General features: G+C 44.6%; 1 pseudogene; it reads right to left on the bottom strand.

Annotated features, from left to right (window-relative positions):
* The window catches only part of LOC144753955 (E3 ubiquitin-protein ligase TRIM39-like), a 487,783-nt pseudogene that overhangs the window by 313,258 nt on the left and 149,142 nt on the right, over window positions 1–25,383 (bottom strand).

The following is a 25,383-nucleotide window of genomic DNA, read 5'->3' as shown; positions in this document are numbered from 1 at the left end:
TTCACTGGAAAGTGGTTACCATTGGCAAAGGCGGTCTTTATTTGGCATTTATTGACTTGAAGACCGCCTTTGACCTGGTTCCCCGGGATCGCCTGTGGACCATATTGGAGGAGATGGGGATTCCGCCTCCAATCTTAAACCTTTTGGCACGCATGCATGATGGTACCTATGCCCGTATTAGATGGGGCTCCCAAGGGCAAAAAAAACGATAGGATTCTAGTGAAGCATGGGGTACGACAGGGGTGCGTGTTAGCCCCAACACTTTTTTCTTTGTTTGTGAATGGTGTGGTTTCTTTTCTGCTTGAAATAGACGCAGACGCCCTGGTTCTGGCAGGCGATAAAGTGCCCACCTTACTTTTCGCAGACGACACCTTGTTGGTTTCGAAAATCCCCGTAGGCCTGCAAAAGTTGCTGAATCGCTTCAGTTTGTTTTGTGAACTTAGGGGCCTTGTTATTAACACCTCAAAAACTAAGCTCCTTTATTTTAATCCTAGTAAGTCCTCCAGGTCCACCCTCTTTCTTGATGGAGTACCATTGGAGCGTGTAAAAGAATTTGACTACCTGGGAATTAGAATTTCTCAAAACTTGAAGTGGCAGGCCCATATTGATAAAATGCTTCTGAACATAAAAGGGTGGTTGGTGTTTTGGGGCGGGAACATCGTATGTCCACCTCTAAGCCCGTTGCCCCTGCCCTGGATATATATGCTGCAAAGGCTGTGGGCAGCGCCCTCTATAGTGCAGAGTTGTGGGGCTTTGAATGTATTAGCGGTCTCACCACTTCTGAGAATAAGTTCCTTAGAGAGCTGGTATCCCTTCCAATGGGCACCCCCATCAAACAATTACTGAGCGATCTGGGTCGCCGCTCTATCTGGTATCTAGCCAGGTTACGACCGATTTTATTTTGGGCTAGGCTTTGGCGGACCCCTGAGCTCTCTAAGTACCTTGATGGTTTAATAGAGGTTATGAATCTTAATGGCTCCTACAAAGTCAGCTGGATCCGTAACATTAAGAAGCTTTTGAATGATATTGGTTTGCCAATCAATTGGGAGGTTGGAGTTCCCTTATCTAAGTCTGAAATCAAGCGAGTCTACTGGAACTGGGTGGACGTGCAAGATCTAAGGGACCTAAAACAAGGAAGGCTGACCGAAGAGTTTAAACAGCATAAACCCAAGCCTCGTTTGGAGCCTTACTTGGATTTTATTAAAAAAACAAGGGATAGATCGCTGTTTATCCAGTTCAGGCTGGGAAACCTACCATTACACGATTACACCTGTAAGTGGAAGCCTCCGTATCAAACCCCACCTGACTGCCCAATTTATGAAGGTGTCACTGAAAGCATCGCTCATGTCTTTTTTGCATGCCCAGCCTATGCAAAACCGAGACAGAAATGGCTAAAACCTGCATGTCTATTGCTCGGAACCAGGAATCACTCTGTAGCTTTAAGAATACTTAAGACTGACACTAGCACATGCTTAGTTTGTGGGGTTGCCAAATTTCTGAGCTGGGTATGGGTAATTAGAGCAAAAGCTATGAGATGACTCAGTTTTTAATCAAATTTTTAAACTCTACAAAGCTGCTAATGTTTAATATGCCTCTTAATTTATTTATTGTAACATGAATGTTTTTATTGTAACCAACCTTGCAAAATGTAAGATTTATGAATTGTGGTTTTTCTTTTTAAATTTTGTATGTGCTTTTATGATATCGTGTGCATATCGAAATAAAGCTTTGAACAGTATGAGATTATTTTTTGAACGTTGGACCGATGAAACAGTTATCAGCCTTGAAAATGTACTGTGACCCTAATGAGCCCTGAAGAAGTCTCCTTGTGAGACGAAACGATTCGGCTATGGTCTTTTGAATTGTAATGAAACAAAATAGTGCAAATTCTTTCTCATAATCAGGCATACCTAAGGTAGGGGCCTCACACAGAGAATTTCGCAATCTCACAAATGCTTCCACACTCTCATTTTTCCAAACAATTGGATCTTTCACTCTCTTTCGTGTCATCTGAATCAATGGCTTTGCCAGCAGGGAAAACCCAACAATCCACTGCCGACAGTATCCAACCACTCCGAGAAACATTCTTATCTCTCTTTGCGTTCGTAGTAAATGCATTTGCTTGATAATTGTAACTATTTCTGGGGTCACTTTTCTCACTCCTCTTTCAATCTTGTGGCCTAAATATCTGACTTCTGTTCGACAATATTGTAACTTGTCTGGTGACACTTTGTGTCCTCTATCAGACAAATGGTTCAGTAATGCAATAGGATCAGTAATACAATCTTCTCGCAGTTTTGATGCCACTAGTAGGTCATCAATATATTGTACCAAGACTGAATTTCTGGGCATGACTAATGTTTCCAGACACTTTTTCAGAATCGGATTGAAAATTGAGGGACTCTCTGTATACCCTTGAGGAACTCGGCACCAGACCAAAATACGATTTCCAAACTTAAAGGCAAAAAGGTACTGGCTATCTGGGTGCAAAGGAATATAGAAGAAGGCTTGGCATAATCAATTACTGTAAACCAGCCTGCATCCAGGGTATCTGATAAAGGATCACTGCTGGATTTGGTACTACAGGACAAGGTACTACAATTTTTTTGATCTTTCTCAGATCCTGCACTATCCTGTATTTTCCGCTAGGCTTTTTAAGTCCCATTATAGGCGAATTACAAGGACTACTCATTATTTCCTTCAAAATGCCTTGTGTAATCATTCGATTTATTTCTGAAATAACTCCTGCTTTCACCTCTGGACTCATTTTGTATTGTCGGGTGTTGGGAGAAACTGCACCTTCTTTTAGTGTCACCTTCACTGGATCTACTTTTGACATTAATCCAATTTTTTTCCTGTGAAATCCCATACTTCTGGGTTCACTGTCGTTTTCAGTTCTTCTGGTAAATCATTTTTTGTCACCAAAGAATACATTTAATCTACTTCTGTGCCTTGTTAAGCTAGCATGATTTTATATACAACATCTTCACCAGGGGTTTGGAATGCAACACCATCCGGTGTGCAATAAATTGTGCAATTCATTTTGCACAACAGATCTCTTTCCAATAGATTTACTGGACTAGAGTCACAACTACAAATCTATGCATGTCTCTAAAATTTCAATATGCACTTCCATTGGTTCTGTGATTGGGGTGCTAATCTGTTGATTAGAGACGCCTACAACTTGGATCGAATATCCCACGAGTGGTAGGTTTGGAATGTCTGCTGTTCTCACAGTAGAACGGGTAGCACCGGTATACAAAAAAAGTGGTATCATTACCTTCCACTTTCCCATTAACAAATGGACCTGACTGATCTACCGGCAAGGAGGTGCCAAGTACGCACTCCTCTTCCTCCCCCCTCAGGCACCGTCATTGCAAGTTACTAATTTCATCATCATTATTCTGTGAAAGATATTGTGAAACCACAGCATTTTTTCTACTACTTACTCCTTGAAATCCGGCATCCGTACTGTACTTTGGTTGGTTCACAAAATTTGGCAGAGGAGCTGGTGGCACCTGACACTGTGGATTAAATACCTGCTGCGGCTGATTCATAAGCACCTCATTCTGCGTCCGCGGATTTAAATTTTGATTTGGCCCATTATTATTCTGAATACTCTTACACTCGTTCTTCCAATGTCCAAGCTTTCCGCACACATGACAAGGACACTTCTTCTTGGCATCCTCTCTGTTCATTCGTCCTCTCAATTTACCACCATTCGCTACCTGATCATTCTGAGTCTGTTCTTTCATCTGACTATAAGTTTGACCATTCAACTTAATTTCCTGCTGTTCTGCCAATTTTACTTGTGCCCACAGCATCTTTTCTTTTAACTTTCTATGCCTTGCCTCAATATCATCTCCACAATATTTTGCGTATTTCAAGATGTCATCTATCCACTTTCCCTACCAACACAACATGTGCTGCTGAATCATCTGACTAATCTCCTGTTTCAGACCATACACAAACCGATACACCAAATGTCCCATATCCTTATCTCCAATATTCTCAAATCCATATACTGCTTAAACACATGTAGCAGTTGCTCATAATACGCATGTACAGACTCAGGTGACCCTGTGAGGAGCATTCGGGACGACTTGGGAGCCCGTACATTTACCTGCTTTGGCTGTTTGCTGTGTGCTGTTGTCCGTTCACGGCTCGCCGCTCCCGCTGCGCGGGAGCCGCTTCGATACGTGGGACCAACTAACCCACCAACGCTGTTGCCCTCCCTCGCTTGCTGGCTGGCTGAACACACCATCGGCGGAGGCTGCAGGGGTAGCGCGGCAGGGACTCACTATCCCAGGAGTCCCTGCTTGACCACGTTACATCCGGTCAGCGCCCCCCTGCGTGCCCCGCCCCCGCCGGCAACACGAACAAAAGGAGAGTTTTGGCCAATAACTACTGTGACCCTGTGAGGAGCATTCGGGACGACTTGGGAGCCCGTACATTTACCTGCTTTGGCTGTTTGCTGTGTGCTGTTGTCCGTTCACGGCTCGCCGCTCCCGCTGCGCGGGAGCCGCTTCGATACGTGGGACCAACTAACCCACCAACGCTGTTGCCCTCCCTCGCTTGCTGGCTGGCTGAACGCACCATCGGCGGAGGCTGCAGGGGTAGCGCGGCAGGGACTCACTATCCCAGGAGTCCCTGCTTGACCACGTTACATCCGGTCAGCGCCCCCCTGCGTGCCCCGCCCCTCGCCGCCCTCCCTACAACATCGGGAGAGAGCACGCTCTGCGGGACGCAGGCGGGACGCCAGGCGAAGCCCGGGCAAAGGGCGGGCCGTCTGTGGCCATCCGGGGCCAGCAGGGGCCGGGACGGGCCACCCCCCCAACACCTAAGGTAAACTAGAAGCGCATTGCGTGGGGGTTTATATCATCATTGCCCACGGCGATATTTGACTCTTATGTCTGTATATTCCCCAATGGCTACCCGCTCTGGCAGATGCTCGCGCAGAGGGGGAAATTCCACGCTGGGGACCATGGATAATTTTATCACACGCGCTGTCTCTGTTGTGGAGAAGGAAATCATCCTAGCAGAACGTAGACTATCACGTGAATACTTGGCGAATAAACGATCCTCTATGGGGTCACTTGCGGAAGCCAAATCTCCGCCAAATATCATTTCATCGGAACCCAATACCCCCTTACTTCTTAGCGACCAGCAACCCTGTGTTGTTGACCCGAGGCCGGACAGTGACCTTTTTCTAATAATGCCAGAGCCAGCACTGTCAAACAATATACCAGCTAATAATGTAGTAAGAATTGAGTCTAATACTACAGCGCTTGCCCCACCTGTCTTACCCCCAATAATGATACATGATACTCCTAAAGAACAAGCTCTACAATCACCACCTCAGCAAACAAGTAGGGCTACTGCTAAACGGAAAAGACTACTCACCCCACGCAAAGCATATAGATTAAAGGCTCTAAAACGAATCCGTAGAAACTATATGATTGGGGGAGTTAATTACAAACCACTAGCCACTGATTCTATGATAAATGGGATAGATCGAAGTACCCCTCATGAGTCTGACTTACTGAACATTTCTGCTGGTACAACCCCGGTTATTGATCTTGCTAACAACTCTGAAGCCCCATTAGCACCGGATTTACTGATAGAACGGATGCAATCCCTTATGACAAGCTTATTGCTACCTGTAACGGAAAGATTGAATGGATTAACGGAGCGCCTGGACAATTTTGAGCAAAAGTCCTTGGATAATTTCTTTGCTATAAAATCATTGATTAAACTTCACTCTAAGATTGGACAGGAGTCTATAAGGATGGATGGGAGTTCAATGACCTCTAACCCAGCTCAACCAGCTTGTCCGCCTGGGATTGATAAGGTGGTAGACCTAGGTGGGACAAATGCTGTATTGAGGGGTCCGAGAATGGAGCCCACCGAAGTACAATCAATGACTGGTGGACAACCATTGGCTGCTCCTCCAAAGCCTGCTCCGCGTAGATCCAAACAAATTATCAACACTACCACTTCTTCAACTTCGGTGCATACACAACCTACAAATGGGACGGGACTTATAGCCCCCACACCAGTGTGTGACAAGAGTAATAATGCCCAAACATCAGATGGCAATTTAGGAATGCAAGTGTCAAAGAAGGTTCCAAATGCACAACTTCCACCTGGGTGCCAACCATATGTGGTAGTGCTTACTGGCGTTCCCTCTTTGAAACCTAACAAAAGGGAGTCTTACGACGAACTGAAAAACAAGACCTTATATTGGTTAAGGGAAAACAGACCTCTACCGTACAATGTTAACTGTGAGGTCATTCAAGTCCGAAGAGTTAACTGGTTGGGTTTTAGGCAGAAAGACATTGAAGGGGACTGTATTTTGGTTAATTTTAAAGATCCCTCTGTAGCACAACTCGTGTATAACCAACAGCCACGAAGAAATAACCGAGGAATTGGGACTTGCGACCTCAGTTATTTTTACCCAAAGCAATGGAATCAAGACAGTAGGGCCCGCCGTCAGCCAGGTTTGATGGATAGTAGATTCTCATTCTTTGACCCCCCGACTCCCGTTGGTATAACAAACCCATTAACCAACGAAACGGATAAAAACTGGTCTTGGTGGGGCCATTGACAAACAGAAAAAAACTACAAATCCAATGGATTGCCTTCCCCTATGGCTAGTGTGGACCTGTGGGAACCAAGCACGTCACTAAATGCAGGTATTGGTGCTCTGCCTTCTGCAATAGAGTTAACCAAATCCACTAGGGATGGAAATTTCTTAAATGATGAATCTGGGGCCCAGATATGTGGAAATGAGTTATTGGTGGAATCTATTGAGGGGACCTCATTGATCACAGGGGTTAGGCACCAAATCAACATAGTACCAAGTAAACCAAAACGTGATCTGAAAATTATGTCATGGAACATTGCGGGGTTGGTAAGAAACCTTTGTGATAGGAATTGGAGCACCTTTTTGGAGGAACATGATGTTATATTCCTACAAGAAACCTGGGCAACCGATATTGTACATAGATTGGGTTACAAAGCTTTTTTTTGTGGTGCTATTGCATCAGTAAGAGGGAGACCATCAGGAGGTTTAATAATCTGGATTAGTATTTCTCTGGATGTTGTTGTATCACCCTTGTACCTTGCCTCTAAAGATTTGCTCGTGGTAAAGATAGCTACGAAAGATCTGGGCGACATATACATGATAAATGTTTATAATAGACCAAATCCACAAAAAAAAAAGGAATCAGTAGTTATAGAACAACTTAGCTCCTATTTGTGTAATCTAGAGACAGACTCGAAAATAATCATAGGTGGGGATTTCAACTGCCGATTCGAGCCCATATTGGGGCTTGAAAACCTATTGGAAGATGAGGACAGAGCTCATAACATCCCGCCCCTAGATAGTGTTAAGTTAGTAAAAAGTACAGTGGCAGCTATACAAATCTATGAAATGACTGTATCCTATAACTTGAGGGCTTGCAATGGACGATTGGATCCAGATAAGCCAGCTAATGACACATTTAGCAAGGGACAGTCAAAATCACTGATTGACTTTATGCTGATTTCAACCAACCTCTGGTACCTATTGTTGGACTTTAAGGTCGTGAACAGATCAGAAAGTGATCACTTCCCCTTACAATTGGGGCTGCAATCAGGTCCTTTTTTGATAACTGCCAGTGAGATCGAACAAGAAAGAGAGGTGGCTGAGGTTGTAGTTTCCAATAATAGAAAAGCAGTAAAATGGCCTAACATTTTGGCAAAAGAAGATATGCTTGTGGGCATTTACAATACTTTCTCAGATATCATCCCCTTATATGAAAACCTAAAGTTGGGTTCTCATGATGTCTTGATAATGCATAATCATTTAATAGATTCTTTAACTCCCCTCCTGAGCAAACCATGTAATAACAAACATGGTAATACAAGAAGGCAATTGGAACTAGAGACACCTTGGTATAATAGACAGTGTCATCTAGCAAAAACTAATTTAATTAATGCCGTAAAATCCAAAGTTCAGATGAGGGTTAGAGAATGCAGACAAGAATACAAAAGACTTTTGCATAACGCAAAAAAGGAATGGGATGATCTAATCTGGGAAGATCTCCTAAATGCCGCTAGGAAGCACGACCAATGCACCTTCTGGAACTTAATAGCTAAAAATAATAAAACAGGTAGTTCAAACAGAGACTTCTTTTTGGATCAAAAAATCTGGTTTGATCACTTTGAAAATCTCTATGATCAGGTTGGGCCATTTCCTGAGCCCAATTATTTCGGATCTCTCCCTTTGTGCTCTAACATAGAGAAATTCAGCATTAATGAAACACTGTGCGCAATAAAAGCTATTAAGGCAGGAAAGGCTCCGGGGCCTGATAAACTACCTGGTGATTTATTCACCCACAATATTGAAGTATGGTGTCCCTACATAAACTTCTTGTGTAACTCTATCTTGCTGGGAACCCCGATCCCAGAAACTTGGAAAGGGGCTGAAATAGTCACTATTTACAAAAAAGGGGACCGCTACAATCCGGGTAATTACAGACCAATAAGTTTAATTGATATTTTACAGAAAATCTTTGCCAGACACATTTTAAACAGACTTTTAAATTGGGTAGAGGAATCTGAAATCCTTTCAAAATACCAAGCAGGATTCAGAACTAAAACAAGCACCGTGGATCAAGTGTATAGGTTCATGTGTATCTGCTGGAAATACATCAATATAAAGAAGTGTAGTATATATGTGGCATTTGTGGACCTACGCTCAGCGTTCGATCTTGTTCCTCGTCACCTTTTATGGGAAACACTAAGGAAGATGGGGGCTCCAGAAGACTTGTTGACTAACCTTATAAAGCTTCATACTGACAACTTTGCCAAAGTTAGATGGGGAAGAAATGGCGAACTTACCCAAGCCATACCGGTAAAAAGGGGGGTCAGGCAAGGGTGCGTGCTGGCCCCAACCCTTTTTTCTTTATTTGTTAATGACATTCCCCTCTATTTGGCACAATGTAATCATGATTCCCCTAAGTTGTGTAATGAGGCAGTCACAGCACTGTTATTTGCTGATGACACCATTTTAATATCCCAAACGCCAAAAGGCCTGCAAAACTTAATCAATAAATTTAATAGTTATTGTGAGATAAAGGGGCTAGAAATTAATTCTTCTAAAACAAAGTACATGGCCATTAATCCCCCTAAAACTTTTAAGAAGAACTTGGCCCTGAACAACTCCAAACTTGACTATGTGGATTTTTTTGATTATTTAGGTATTAGGCTGGATAGCAGAATGTCTTGGATAAACCAACTAGAAAAAAGTAGGCTAATACTCAAGCAAAACTCCCTCCCAATTTTAAAAATCCATGGTGGGAGTAGCTCAAAAGCTATAACTCCTGCGATTGAGGTGTTTAAAGCCAAAGCTCAATCTGCTGCCCTTTATGGGGCCGAGATCTGGGGGCCTTGTATAAAGAAAACATTTGATACTGATGAAAATGTTTTCTTTAGACGTCTATTAAGACTACCAGGAAGAACGCCCCTAGTACCAGTATACCTAGATATTAGCTTAAAACGCACTGGTCATTTGAGTTGGCTGAGGCCATTGCTCTACTGGGTAAGATTATGGTCCACCCCGGAACTCGCTGATTACAAAGCAGGACTATTGGAAGTTAAGGAGTTAGATTCTTTTAATTCAATCAAGTGGTTGAGACATGTATCCCATTGGCTCATAAAAATAGGCCTCTCACACTTTTGGGAAACACCTGCGCAATCAATTATTTCGCTAACCATTTGTAAAGAACAAGTAAAATCTGCCTATTGGAACTTTGTGAACACTAATGTATATGAACGCGCTACTGGCTCACTAACGCATAAGTTTTTACAATTCAAGGACTACCCCTCATTTGAATATTTTATGGATGAAATTGAGCCACCCTTGGCAAAAACTGTTTACCTCCTCTATAGATACGGGGTTTTACAGATTAATGCGAATACTTGCCGGTGGGGAGGAGCTAAAAATGATCCAATTTGTAAACTGTGTGATTTAAAACAAAGAGAAGACGAGACTCATATTCTCTTTTTTTGCCCGTCATACAGCTTACAACGTAAGAAATGGATCATACCACTTTGTAAAAACCTGGGCACACGCTCTTATAAAGAGGCAGAGCGGTTACTTAGATCCTCAACTGCTAGATTGATAACATTTGGTGTGAGCAGGTACCTTCATGGTGTTTGTTTAACCAGGAAGAAACTTGGAATGATATTGTAAGAATATTAAATGTTTTTATTGCTGGCTTTTTAATTATTTATAATTGTATAAAAATTGTTTTTAATACTGGGTCATGTAATATTGCTGATTGTAGGTTCTACATCTTTATACGATTAATGTATCTCCCTAAAATTACAAACAAATTGTAAATATGGATCGGGGTTCGCACTTATTGCACTTCTGTATATATGAATGTTTTGTTATTTGTAAAACAAATTTTTAACTGTGAATATGTTTGCTTGTTTGTATTATATGTCTGTGTTGGCTTTATGACTAAGTGTCGAATAAAAGCTTTTACAACAACGACTCATTTGTCTCTTGAGTTGTTTTATCTAGCTTTACCCAATCTGTTTCTTTGTGTGGAATGTTCCCTTTCAGAAAAGTAATTACTTGATGATATTTCGTCATCATATCACCTTAGGGCTCTCCTGTTTTCGAGTCCCATGGATACTCCTCATTTGGCCAATCAATAGTAATTTTACATTCCGTCCACAAATCAGTAGGCACCAATATGTCAAACAAACCATCCAAATCTTTTAACAAAATCCTCGAAACTTTCACAAATGTTTCAACTTGTTTGTACCCTTCAACTGGTTTCTCCCGTTTTCTAGGAAAATCATTAGTAAATGACAAAATATCCTGTCTGCTTCATGGGACATGAACGTATCCACCACCAGGTACCTCTCTCATGGGACACAATCTTTCTGCCTTTTCTGATTCTTACAACAAAAATGCAGACGATGCCTCCTTCGCCTGAGCTTCCTCCTTCTTTCTTGTCCACCTAGTTCTCCACTTGTCAATGTCTCCCCATTTTTGCAAAATATTCATTAACTCTTTAACCTGTTGTTTCTTACCAGATACATTCATATTCTCCAAATCCTTACCAGTAAATTCCACTCAATATGGTTTTTGTAATGCTTTTGATCTCCCTATATCTATTCCCATCTCTGAAGCAAGCTCTGTCAATTTCTCATGAAACAATTTCGCATTTCTAGTTATACTACTGCACACAAAGAACAGTTTTTCTTTATTGTAATTATTCAACCTGTCTATTCCTACGTTTCCAGCTATCATCTCTTCCAATTCTACTTTCAATTTGTAAATATCTAAAATCATTGGGGATGTACTCTGCTTTTCTATTCCCTGTGCCCAGCTCTCCAAATCTTCTGGAGTTACCATTGCTGAGCTTCTAGTTCCTGAGGGTATCACAGATCTTTTCTCTTTTGAACTCCTGGGTGTAACTCTCTTTGGGGTTTCACTTACTGGTTCTCTTATTGGTAAATCCATTAACGAAATGACTGAATCGCACTCATTGGCTTGATCATGAGATATTATTACCTCCTTTCTACGATTTTTCAAAGGAGTTGTTATAACTTGGGGTTTTTGACAATTTATTTTATCTCCATATAATGGAATAACAGGACCTATAGTCACTGGTACAGTCAATGCTCCAGGGCTCAAATTTTATTGGCCTATTTTGTGTATTAACTCTTCCCTATTTTTAATTAAAGCTTCTTTCTCTCTGTCTTGAAGCACCCTATTAACTGATGTATCATGCAAAAATTGTGGAATTAAGGGTGTTTCCATTACTGGTGCACTCTGGGTGACACTACTGGGTCCTTCTTGATACAGTGGAGGGTTTTTAGTTAAAATGTCCTCCAGCAATTCATCATCTGACTCACCATACCCTGTCCAATTCATGTGCTTTGTTTTTTCCTTACAATTGCTCCCTGACTGTTCCTCAGCCATTAACACTGGATATAAACCTTATGATACCATAGCTCTCCTCCATTGCTTCATCTGATCTTCCTGTGACATACGTAAATATCGAGGACAAGGTCCGAAATCATTCCCACTCCTGTTTCTCTCTCGTACAAATGCTTCAGTCTCCCACTCTTCTAAAGCCTCATACTGGGTTAACCTAGGTCTTGGTTCTAGCTCATTCATTCTCAATCTCAAATTCTAAAGAATTCTTCCATTAAACGTACCATTTTCTGGGAAAGCTAGAACTCCATCACCTTTGGTATATTCTATCCAATTCTCCAACCACACACAAGTATGATATCCTCTCTCCATCATCAAAAAAGAAGCAGGCGTTTTCAGCGGTGGAATAAGAATTACATATCTAGTCATCACAGGTTCATCTTTCTTAAAGAAATTCTTAATTGTCTTTATTAATGACATCTCTCTTTTCCCTCCATACATTTTGGATAAACGATGTTTAATAGAATACTCCACAAACTTTTGAAGTCTCCTGTCAGTGTGATCCACACCCGCAGTCAAATCAGAATCTGACATACAATTTTTGTTTTTAACCAATGCTAACAAATCTTCTATCTAATGTCCAATTAATTTATTTATTTATTTATTTATTTTATATTCTTCTATAGCGCAAGAATAAACCCCCGGAGGGGTATCTCCGCGCTTTGCCAGTGAGTAAGTTCTCAGATGTTAATTAGGGAGGACAATGGAGCATATAGAGAGAGAGATCAGTTACTGGGAAATAGATATGTTTTCAAGATCTTACGAAAGGTCAGATGATTGGTTAGAGTCCTTATCTCAAGAGGCAGAGAATTCCAGAGCTTTGGTCCCAGGTGGGCCAGGGCTCGCCCCCCTTGTCTGGCCTTTTTTATTCTGGGCACCTGCAGAAGCTGTTGGTTCACTGAGCGCAAGATGCGCCCAGGGGCATAAGGTAGGAAGATGTTGGCCAGATATTTAGGGCCTTTACCTATCACACTCTTGTGAATTGTGCATAGGGTCTTGAAGTGCACTCGTGAAGTGCATTAACACTCAGGTTCTCACTGACTAATTAGCCAATGCGAGTGCGGCTTCTATCTAACAACCAACCAGACTCAGGCTCACACTCGTGGTCTGACCAATGCTAGCGCAGACTTTTGTGACGTCAGTTTCACTCCTTACTAATGACCCCTCCTTTACAATTTGCTTCGGTCTCACGCCCGCTGTTTCAACCAATCGCAGCGCGGCCCCTTGTGATGTCAGTACTACCCTGGCGACTGACCCTCCCTTCACAAGATTAATACGAGAACTTACTTTCTGTACTTTCCTTAAAATAAAATCAGTTAGTGACGACATAAAAACATTCGCTACTCTGCCTGTTCCACAAAAACAAAGGATAGATCGTCGATTTATTCTGGAGTCTCAGAATTGCTCCTTCTCTTACTGCGAGTAAAAACCTCAGTTTACCCTTCATTCAAGCTCGAGAGAACCTGCTACTCCTGCAGTGTTACCCTTACTAGGTGATATAAGACCAAAGTTTCACCAGCGAACCTTCTGTTATCTCTCACAATCGACTTTTATACAAAATAGTCCCTAATTTAACACCGCCAGCCCTGCGTAGCTTCTCAGTGCTATTCCAACAGACGAGTATTCTCAATGCAGTGTGGCTTCTATCACCACCCGCTATACATATTCCGGGAATTTTCCAGACAACATAAAACAAGTCGCTAACTCTTTTTGTTAAACATAAATCCATAATCAAAGATCAATATTTATCACCAAACTTGTCAATAATAACCATAGCTGTGCTACCAGAAAACGGATCCAGCGGCGTACCAGCAACAGATACTCCAATACCATATATTCACCTGGGCCCATAAACACTCACAATTTGTGTAAACCTCTGGAGTCAAAGTTTATTATTTTCATACCTCAAGATTGATTATTCCTCATTCCTAACCAACCTTTCACTGATCAAAAAGTTCTTTCCTCTGGTTTATGGACCATTAGTTGAACTAGTTGATGGTGAAAATTAACAAAATTCTAGCTTTTGTACCTTGAAGTAAAGTACCACAGACTCAGGAACGTTTTAAGTCTTTATCTAAATTATTTGCATGTGAACCACTTCAAAGTACAGCACATTCACCAATAATCATAGGAGAGAAGGTTCAATTAATCATATCAACAACACATACTGCAAACTTGCAATGACTTGTGCTCAGAAAGGAGTGGACAGAGAGATGAGAGTACCTGCACATTCACAAAATTTATATTTACCTGGGATGGTGTGAAGACCAACCCCCTGGCCAAATGGTTGGTAGGGGTCCCCCGGGATAGATCAGGAGACAAAGACTTCAGGACAGATTCAGGACAGGATAGATAACCTCTCTAGAACTGACGATCACTTTGCACCCCTCTCGGACACTCTCTTCCTCCTCGAGATTTTTCCACCATCTTCTTTCTAAGCCTAATCATTTAGGATATTAAGCTCTGCATTCGTTTCTTCATCAGCATCACTCGCTACTCCAACAGCATCCCCAGCTCTGCAGCATTCAGCATCAACGTCTCTCTATAACTAACTAAAAACTACCTCAATTATATCTTTTCATTACTCATGTACCACCCATGAATGTTTCAGTATCGTAAAAATACTAACTCTGATTGGTCAGGCAAGTGGGGAAGATCACCACACCATGCATACAAATCACTCTTTTCAGTTGGCCCTTTGTCAATAAACCCATCTCCTTAATTTTTATTCATACTTTATTTTCCCACCCACATTTACATTACATACAATGCAAATGTTTAACTTTAATATGTGGTCTTATTCATTCGGGTCTTGTACTGCCGATTCCCAGGCTTCAGACAGGCTGTGGCCTTGCACTCTTCTTGAACCACACGTCATCCTTCCGGACTGACTTCCACTTGCCATGCGCCAGAGTCATGTGACATGGCTCACTCCAGACATACCCAAGAGGCCCAAATGCACACTAATAATGAAGTTAGAAAGACAGATGTTATGTTCAAGAATAAATGGTTTCACTGTATACCACAACAAAACAAATAATCTGGGGGTCTCTTGAAACCAAGCCCTTTCTGAGGAGGAACCTCTGAACATGTATTACATCAGGAGCACTACAGCAAACAATTACAGAAAAGAAAGACCCGTACGAGCAATCGGATTCCCATCATTCACTGAGGTGATCAGTATCATCATCTGGGTATCCTTCCTACCATCACTGTACCTCTTGATCATAGAGGGATTTCCAGTGGATAAATTTGTATGGGTCAGATAGGAGGAACAAAAAAACGAAAAAGAGCAAAGCTCTCAATACACATCGAAATTGCTTTCAAGCAAGTCTCTTTCAACGAGTCCTTGCTCCATCAGTTCTATGGCTCCATAAGATGTTCTTCAACTCTTCCCTCCAAATCAACACTCTCTGCACCGCCTGCATATATTAAATTGCTCCACCAAACCACTGTCATGAGGGTGGTGTAATATTTTATGGCGTTTCACCCCTCCTTTGAAATAAACTATGGGCTATTATCAGTACTTTTTTCTTAATGTTATCCTATCCCCCTGAAGATGTTTTTCACAAAATTTCACAACTTGTGCAGTTTTGGCTTAATTAATGAAACTCACCTCAGGTGATGTAGAGTGATAATTAACATGCACCAAAGGAGTCGTTTCTTACCTGCAACTCCAGTTCTGTAGTAGGGGTATCTCGGTTATAGTCATAATCTAGTGAATAGTCCCGCCCAGGTGTGTGGACCCCGGAGCAATCAAAAATAATCTCTTAAGCTGTCTTCAATGCAGTCCTGCATAGACACTTAAGAGAAAATTAAAGACAATAATGCAGCCTATACCTAAAAGGCTACACTGTCCAGTACTTCAACTAGAAATGCCAAGGATATTACACCAATAACACATTTAACACAATCTGTCAAGTTTCCTCCCTTAGAGAAACTTTCCTCCCCTCACCAAATCCTTGGAATGATAGAGAGGAAGAGATGGACAGACAAGCCTCCATAGGCTTCCATTATGTGTCTGGAAAAGGAATACAGTGCCTTTAAGGAACTCTCCAGAGACCCTCGGTATCCCAGCATGCACAGCCCACTCCTTTTACTTTCAGTTCTTTTTGAAGGTGCATAAAGCAAGGCCTGTAGCATACATCACAGTACCATTTTCTCCACCGGGGAGGAGGGCGGGCACTTATGACTATAACAGAGATACCCCTACTACAGAACTGGAGTTACAGGTAAGAAACTACTCCTTCTGTAGTAGAGGATCTCTGTGTATAGTCATAATCTAGTGAATAGAATGGCAAGCCCATCCAAAAAAGAACCCGGCGGTGGAGAAAAATAGACAACACCACTATTGTGCGAACAGATTCCGCAGCGAAGCCTGCCCAACCTGAGCATCTGCTCTGGCATCAGAATCCAGACAGTAATGCTTAGCATAGGTGTGGACCGACTTCCAAGTGGCCGCCCTGCAGATCTCTGCAATGGGAACATTTCGAAGCAAAGCTGTTGTAGCTACTTTGCCCCTGGTAGAATGCGCCTTAGGCTTACCCCTGAAGGTCTTATTCGCTTTCTGATAACAGAGCTGGATACAAGACACAATCCACCTGAAGATGGACTGTTTCGAAGTAGCCAGACCAGTCCTAACCGACCCATAGTTGACAAACAATTGGTCGGATCTACGAATATCCTTGGTCTTATCCAGATAGAATTTCAACACCCTTCTGACATCCAGGGAATGAAGAGACCGTTCCGCTGGAGTGGAAGGATTCTGGAAAAATTTTGGTAACGTTATAGTCTGATTAACATGAAAATCAGAAATCACCTAGGGAAGGAACTTAGGGTGAGTACGCATAACAACCTTAGCAGCATGAAATACAGTATAAGGTTCCTAGCAACACAATGCCTGAATTTCACTCACCCTGCGGGCCGATGTAATGGCCACGAGGAACGCCGCCTTCCAAGACAGGTGCTGCAGTGAAGCCTTATGAATAGGCTCGAAAGGTTCCTTCATCAGCCTGGACAGCAACACATTCAGTTCCCATGAAGGCGAAGGAAGCCGAACAGGAGGGAACCCTTTCTTCAACCCTTCCAAAAAATCCTTAATCACAGGAATCTGGAAGAAGGATGTCTGCGAAGGGCATTTTCTGTAAGCAGTCAATGCAGCCAGGTGAACCTTAATGGAATGGACATTAAGGTCAGACTGAGAAAGATGCAGAAGGTATGGAAGGATAACATCCTCCTTGCAGGTCGTCAGATCATAGTTCTTAGACATGCACCAGATGCAGAATCTCTTCCACTTGTAAGCATAAGAGGTCCTAGTAGATGGCCTCTTAGCCTCCTTCAATATGTCCATGCAATCCTCAGGAAGATTCAAATGGCCATATTGCACTATCTCAGGAGCCATGCCGCCAAACTCAACGATGAGAGGTTGGGGTGCACCATCTGCCCCCTGAACTTCGTGAGAAGGTCCGTCCGACACGGCAGCCGTCGATGAGGCAGGATCGACCGGTGAAGCAGGTCCGAGAACCACCACTGCCTGGGCTATTCCGGAGCAATGAGGATCATCCGCGCCAGGCCAGCTTGATGAGCACCGCCGGAATCAGGGGAACGGGTGGAAAAGCGTACAGAAAGCTGTTCGACCAGCTTATCCATAACGCGTTCCCCAGAGTCCCCGGCTGGTAATACCTCGAGGCGAAGTCGCGGCATTTGCTGTTTTCGGCGGTGGCGAACAGATCCACTTCTGGAGTGCCCCACATGGCGAAGATGTCGTCGAGCATCTCGTCGTTTATGACCCACTCGTGGTTTTCGTGAAGCAACCTGCTGAGGGCGTCCGCCTGAACATTCTGCACACCTGGCAGATGAGTTGCCGTTATCGTCAGTCCTCTGGCTAACAGTCAGCGCCAGATCGCCTGCGCTTCCTGTTACAGTGTGCGCGATCTTGAGCCCCCCTGATTGTTGAGGTTATACATCATGGTCATATTGTCCGTCTGCACAAGCAAGGAGTTGGTCTGGAAGGACGGATGAAAGGCCTTCAGTGCCAAGTGAACAGCTCTGAGTTCCAGGAAATTGATGTGATATGTGGACTCTGCCAGAGACCACGTTCCCTGGATCTGTAGATGGTCTGAATGCACTCCCAAGCCCAGGAGAGACGCATCCGTCATGATAGTCTGAGTTGGGATGTCCTTGTGGAAAGGAACCCCTCCGAGGAGATTCTCTGCCGAGCACCACCATCTCAGGGACTGTTGGGCGTGAAGAGACAACTGGATCCTGTCGTCCCAACACCCTTTCCTCTGGTCCCACTGGTTTTCTAAACATTCCAGTAGCGGCCTCATGTGTAGGCGCACGTGCGGAGTGAGGAAGATACAAGAGGCCATCGATCCCAGTAGAGAAGACACCGTCCTCACTGTTGTAGATGGAGCAGCTATGAGAGCCTGAGCCTTCCGAAGGATGGATAAGCGTCTCTCCTCCGAAGGAGACACGCTTGCCGACAGTGTATTGATGGAGGCTCCCAAGTACTGCAGGCACTGTACAGGAATCGGGACAGACTTGGACAGATTTATGTCTGTTCAGCAGGACGGCCGTCCTGTTGAAGTGCAATTGCGCTTCCTGGAATGTGGAGGCTTTGATCAACCAGTCGTCCAGGTACGGGTAGACAAACACCTTGTTCTTTCTCAGGTGCGTTGCTACCACAGCCAGCATTTCGAAAAAGTCCTGGTGCAGACTTCAGTCCAAACGGTAGTACTGTGTACTGATAGTGATTGGTGCCGACGAGGAAGCGCAGGAACTTCCGATGCTTCCGTGCAGTGGACATATGGAAGTACGCATCTTGCAGATCTATCGCGCACAGCCAGTCTCCTCTCTGCAGCTGAGGATAAATCTGGTGCAAAGACAGCATGCAAAACTTTTCCCTGCGAATCCACTTGTTTGCTTGTCGCAAATCCAGAATGGGTTTGAACTCGTTCTTGTCCTTCTTCTGTACTAGGAAGAAGCGTGAGTAAAGACCCTTTCCCCTTTGAGACAGAGGGACGTCTTCTATCGCCCTTTTTCTTTACAGGGTATCGGCCTCCGCCTGGAGCTCGCGCGGTTCGAACTGCGGGCCAACCAGTGGAATTGTTGGAGGCGGGCTGGTGAACCGAAGACTGTATCCATTGCAAACTGTTAAGACACATATCGAGCGAGTAGGACTACGTCCCTTGAAGTACATTGACAGTCCCCGCTCGAGAGTTATCGAGTGCGAGTGACTTTGTACCCCTTTGAACTCTACCAGTCCCCGCTTGAGGGCTATCGAGTGTGAGGAAGAGACTGGAATTCCGTTCGTGTTATATTTGTTTGCCCTCCGTTGGAGCATGTCAGGACTGACACGAGTGCGGAGGACGACTTTATCACGCTAACCAGATTATGCAATATTCGAGTGGCATTGTCGGCCATTGATTAGCACGTTGTCCTCTGTTGGTTGATGCTAGGACTGGCATCCGTGCAGAGGACGGTTTTGAACGTCTTCCGTAACCCTACAAGGCATAGCATAGTTACTGGTTCATCTGATGGTAGCAAGCAGAAATAAAGAGCTGGTTTACCATCAAGACACGTCTGTTACTTCTTCTTGAGGGTGTTCTAGGGTGGTGTCAGGGTTACCCGATCCCGAGGAATCAGGATTACACAAACAATATTCAGCACCCACTTGTCCTGAGTAATGTTTCACCACTCTGCCAGGTAATGTTGGATGCTTCCACCCACCGGAGCGGGTAACGGATGAAGGGGAAGTAGCACCTCAGGGCCTAGACCCAGCCGGGCCTTTGGTCGCGGAGGAAGACTGCTGACCACCTCGGCCCTTCTGGCACTTTTGGAACGGTCTCCGCTGGAACTGCTGCTGCTGCTGTTGCTGTCCAGCCTGCCGACCTTGCCCTCTGCCTTGCGCCCTGTACCGCCTCTGGAACGGGCAGAAGGTATTTTTCTGTTCCTTAGGCTTTTCTAACCCGACAACCGTCAGGGTTTCCGCCTCCGCCTTCATGAAGGCCATCTCGTCGTCCGCAGGTTTCTCGAAGAGGGTCTCGTCCGAAAAGGATAGGTAGGCAACCCTCTGCTGCGCCTCAGGCTTCAAAGATGTAAGACGTAACCAGGCATGGCGCCTCAGGTTCACCCCATGGCAATACCCGTGGGCTGCCAAGAGGGAGGAATCCGCAGCCGAGCCTATCACCTGGTTGGAGACCAGCAGTCCTTCATTAAGGATCTCTTGGAAATCTTCCCTCTTCTCCCGGGGAAGGTGATCCGAGAACTGTTGGAGGGACTCCCACAGAGCCCGATCGTAATGTCCCAACAGTGCTGAGGCACTCGCGACCTTCATTGAAGTGGAGGCCGTCCCGCAAACCTTCCTGCCTGCCGAATACATCCAGAAGGTGGTGGAGGATGATGAGGAGGAGGAGGAGGCGGTGGAGGAGGAGGCAGTGGAGGAGGTGTCGGATTACGCAGAGGAGGTTCCTTGGGTAACGGAGGAGGTGTAGGTGACCTCGGCTTGGAGGGCGAATAGACTTGCGAGTGCTCCGAGCCCAGAGACTTTTCCACTCTCCTTTTCTTCGCCTGACCTGAAGGGGGAGACCTCGAGGCCTTACCCCTCATAGACGAGCGACGGCGCCGCCGCGACAGTGGACTCGTGGAAACTGAGGACCCAGATCTGGCCTAGGAACTCCTCCTGGACGACGATGCTTTCCTCCTTGACGCTGAACGCCTTTTCGATGTCGATGACCGTCGTCTCGACGTCGATGATAGTCGTCTCGACGTCGATGATCGTCTTCTCGATGTCGATGATCTCCGTCTCAACGTCGATGATCTTTGTCTCGATGTTGACGGCGAATGGCGGTGTCGCCTCGACAGCGAGCGCCGGTGCCTTCTTGAACCCTCTCGACATTGATGATGGCTCGACGACAAAGCAGTCCTCGACGTCGACCTCGTCGGAAGTCTCATAGTCAATGCCCGCGACGTCGAACTTCAACGCCGCTTCGGAGAACGGAGAATGGTGGCGTATTCTAGCCTTCTACTTACTGGGGAGCCCCCCAGAGGCCGAAGCACGGGCAGAGGAAGAGGTCCCTTCACGCCCAGACCCACCTTGACCTTGCTGCTTTCTTTGCTCCAGTCCTTGAAGCCTGTTCTTCTCTCTGTCCTTCAGGGTCCTACTGGAGAACTGCTGGCAGATCTCACAAGTCTCAGGAACATGAGAAGAAGGGAGACAAAGGATGCACACCTTGTGTGGATCAGATTTGCCTTCTTCCTGGCACACACAGGACATTTATCAAATAAGGCAGGCATATTTGACACAAAGTGGCCAAAATCACCAGAAAACTCCAGCAAAGTGAAGAAGAAGCAAAAATACGTCGAGTGAACACACTATAACACTTTAAAAGTGCCAAAAATTACACAAAACACCCAAAAAGGGAGAGCTCAATGCTCCCGGGTCCTGCTAGCAGGAGCTGGAAAAAAGAACTGAAAGTAAAAGCAGTGGGCTGTGCATGCTGGGATACCGAGGGTCTCTGGAGAATTCCTTAAAGGCACGGTATCCCTTTTCCAGACACATAATGGCAGCCTATGGAGGCTTCTCTGTCCATCTCTTCCTCTCTATCATTCCAAGGATTTGGTGAGGGGAGGAAAGTTTCTCTAAGGGGGGAAACTTGACAGATTGTGTTAAATGTGTTATTGGTTTAATGTCCTTGGCATTTCTAGTTGAAGTACTGGACAGTGTAGCCTTTTAGTTATAGGCTGCATTATTGTCTTTAATTTTCTCTTAAGTGTCTATGCAAGACTGCATTGAAGACAGCTTAAGAGTTTATTTTTGATTGCTCCGGGGTCCACGCACATGGGCGGGACTATTCACTAGATTATGACTATACACAGAGATCCCCTACTACAGAACCAAAGATACTACCATATCTCAAAAACAAAATGGACCACAAATGCCCATGGTTACTTTCTGCTATGCATGTTCTTCCACACATAACAGCTGTGATGGAGGTAAACAACCCTTGTCATGAAGACTGAATAGAACATGAGATAACCAGAAGTTGGTTCTCCCACAGTGTCACAAGCAAAAAGGCCTGTCTTTTTCACTATGATTGCACGACCATTTCCACCTCTGAGCTGTGTCACTGAAAAGGATAATCCTCAGTGGTCCTACAGGATTGCTGAACTCACCGGGCCTGGGGATCTGTGTAGGGTCATTCATAAAAACATCTACAGCATGGTAGTGTCGTTTTCCAGAGCCATGCAGAGGAACTTCTATCCCAACAAACCGACGGATGATACAGACTTGTTGAAAGAACTACAGATGGTACAATACATGACAGAACGTTAAGGCAGAGCACTTTTACTATTCACAAACAATGCACATCAATCACAATTTTTGCTGACATAAAATAGCCTGCCAAATTCAAGCTGTCTTCCAGAGTGATGGTGTATAGGATCAGCTTTTAAGGAGTATGCATATTTCCTTAAAGGAAAAAAGGCAGATGAAAGTGAAATAGGAAATGGAAATAACATCAACTTCCATTTTTAGGTCTCGCTAGAGCCAGCACATGCGCTGATCTGGCGAGACATTTAGTTAGTGGGTTTTCAAAGTGCTACCCAGGCTTTTTCTGGCCTGAAGCTTGCGAGTACGCGCGCAGAGCCGCCATCTGCCTTTCCTTTGTTGTCATGGGTAATTAAGCGTCTCTCTCGCAGGCACATTTTTTTATTGCAGTTCTAGGATGTGCTCTCTGTGCAGTGCTTGTTTAACTTTCAGCGCGCACGCTTGTTTTTGTTTTTACCATGCCAGCTGGTGTGTGATGTATACTATAGTTCAGCTGATGCTTTAAACTTCAGGGCTATGAATATTAGTACAGCTGTGAAGAGAGGCGGTGCTTTCGAGGAAGCAGGATGAGAACTCAAGAAAGGCGGAGGTGATGAAGGCTCCAGCTAACGAAAACGATCGAAAATGCTGCAGCAAACTATGACCTTTGTTTTCATTTTTAGCTCCAGCCACACATTCTAAGGTGAGGCAGCTCCGTCTGCTGGTCTGGAGCGGTGCTGCAACTGCCGCATAATATACAGTAAAGGAGTGAAAACGCTGTTTCTGTTGTTCAAATATATTATCAATTATTTTGCGTGTATACCATCACTTTCAGTAGGGATCCTTTTGCCATGCAGCAGTACTTGAAACCAGAGGAACAACAGTTGTCAATTTACACAAGGAAAGTGGGTCTTCCGACGTCCCGGTTTAACAGTAAATATTGAGGAGCAGCGGGCCAATCACTGTCACGGGCACTGGTGCAACTGAACCCGCTGCACAATGTGATAGATCTATTCATGGGAGCAATCAGCACTGACATTCTATAGAATAACATATGGTGCGGGAATAAAATAAAACGGGGCATATGAGTGAGCACACTTTTATAGTGCACATTGCCAACAAAATCTGCTCCAAGTACTGATCAACAGGAAAATAAAGTTCTTTGCCCAGGATCAAACAACTTACAAGAATAGTGAAGCTGCATTTGGAGGCTACCTCTCCGAGCTCCAAAACTTTGACGTCAATCTTTTATACTTTTTTGTTTCGGATTCAATCCGGCTTTGTCTTGCTCAGGTAGCTAATGCCACTGGGTCTAAATTTAAGCCATGCACATTGTGTTCCCGACCATTTGCAGCAGCGGCCTTGTATAACTTTTGCACCTTTTGTTTGAGAATACCAGTGCTGTGTGTGTGTGTGTCACACCAGTAGGACGAGACTCCAGAACTAGTTAAGAAGGGAGCACTACTCCCACAAGGGATACTGGATTTTATCATTAAGAGAAACTGTCTAAAGGTGAACACAGTGCCTTGGGTTTCCAGGTGTAGTCCTGATCACACTTCCTGCTAGTGCAGTAGGAGACACGATATCCCATTCTACATTAAACAAGCGATGGCAAAGCCAACATGTCTGTCATTGGCCATCAACCTTTTTCCTTTGTCAATGCTTGTTTTGCTTCGTTATTGTTTTTCCAAACACTGATTGCAGACGAAGCAGCTGGACACTCAATCTTAAAAAAAAAAAAGAAAACAGTGCTGAAACCCCAAATATTTTTGGGCTCTCAAAAAGCATCCATTTGCTAGTGGTTGCCATTGGCACTTAAAGGATCTGCTTAATGTATGGATGTGCTCTTTTTCAAAGGGCAGAATGCCGTCACTCTCAGTGACGGAAGTGGGCCTACCCTCTACCCCATGCTGAGGTGGTGGAAGAAAAATGTGAATGACACACCAACAGAGGAATGGACGAAGAGGGCTGACTGAAAGAGTGCTATACATTTAGGGACTCTTTATTACTTTTCGCGGCCCCCGCTCCGCGGGGGCCGCTCACAGAGGTGTGTGTTTTACCGGGACTGGAGCCTTTAACGAAGGGACTGCGAGGACCAGCTGGCAATTTCCCTCGCAGCTGCAGCCTCTTCCCTCAACGCACACGCCCCTTGCCTGGAAGATAATACTGATGTCATCTACCCGCGACGCGGGACGCGCGCAGGTGGGCACCGGGCAAAGCACGGGTCAAGGGCGGGCCCTTTTTAGCCCATTCGAGACCGCAAGAGACCGGACCGGGCTTCCCCTCTTACGCCTCAACTCTGGTAAGACTCACAATTCAAGAGGGCTGTATGAGCATTTATCTGGGTGTTAGCCATTGTAAAAATAATCAGGAATGACCGCCCGGGAACTGAGAAATAAAACCATGGCCGTCAGGGGCCAGCTTACAGGTACCCTGGATAACTTTATTACAAGGGCTAATTCGGTGATTGACCAAGGGATAACTCTGATGGAGCAACGTGTATCGCAGGACCATGCCATGGCGAAATGCTCTTCGATGGGCCAAATTGCTAATGCTCGCACACCGGAACACGAGCGACCACCAGGCATGATGTTCGTTTCAGCCATTGTCCACACCTCGCCTGCTTTCCACGTGGAGGAGCATATTTCTTCATTCGGATCCCAGCAAGCTGTGGACCCCCCATTGACTGTGGATACTTCAAACCGGGCCGACCTCTCTGAAGAACCATTAACTACACATGTTCAGGGCAGCAAGACGGGGGGTAATTCAAAAAGAAAGCGCGCAGTAACTTGTGTGGCCGGCAGATGGAAATCGAAGCGCTCTAAAGCTGTGACTGAAAGTGTCATATTACCTGTGGACGAGGGAGGCTGTGTTGGAAATGCTTTGGCTGCTCAGGGGACTGAGACATTGCACCAACAGGGTTCTGGTCAAAGTACTATAGATGTGGTCCAGCAGGCTGTAGGTTCTAATGTAGCTAATGATCATATAATAACTATACTAGGAGATCTGCTTAAGACCTTGCTTGGACCACTGGAAGATAGATTAGGGCGCATTGAGCATAGGCTTATCC

Source organism: Lissotriton helveticus, chromosome 5_1 (genome assembly GCF_964261635.1).
Source record: "Lissotriton helveticus chromosome 5_1, aLisHel1.1, whole genome shotgun sequence".
Lineage (NCBI taxonomy): Eukaryota > Metazoa > Chordata > Amphibia > Caudata > Salamandridae > Lissotriton > Lissotriton helveticus.
The sequence above is the reverse complement of the archived record's forward strand: the minus strand, read 5'-3'. Positions and strand labels throughout refer to the sequence as shown.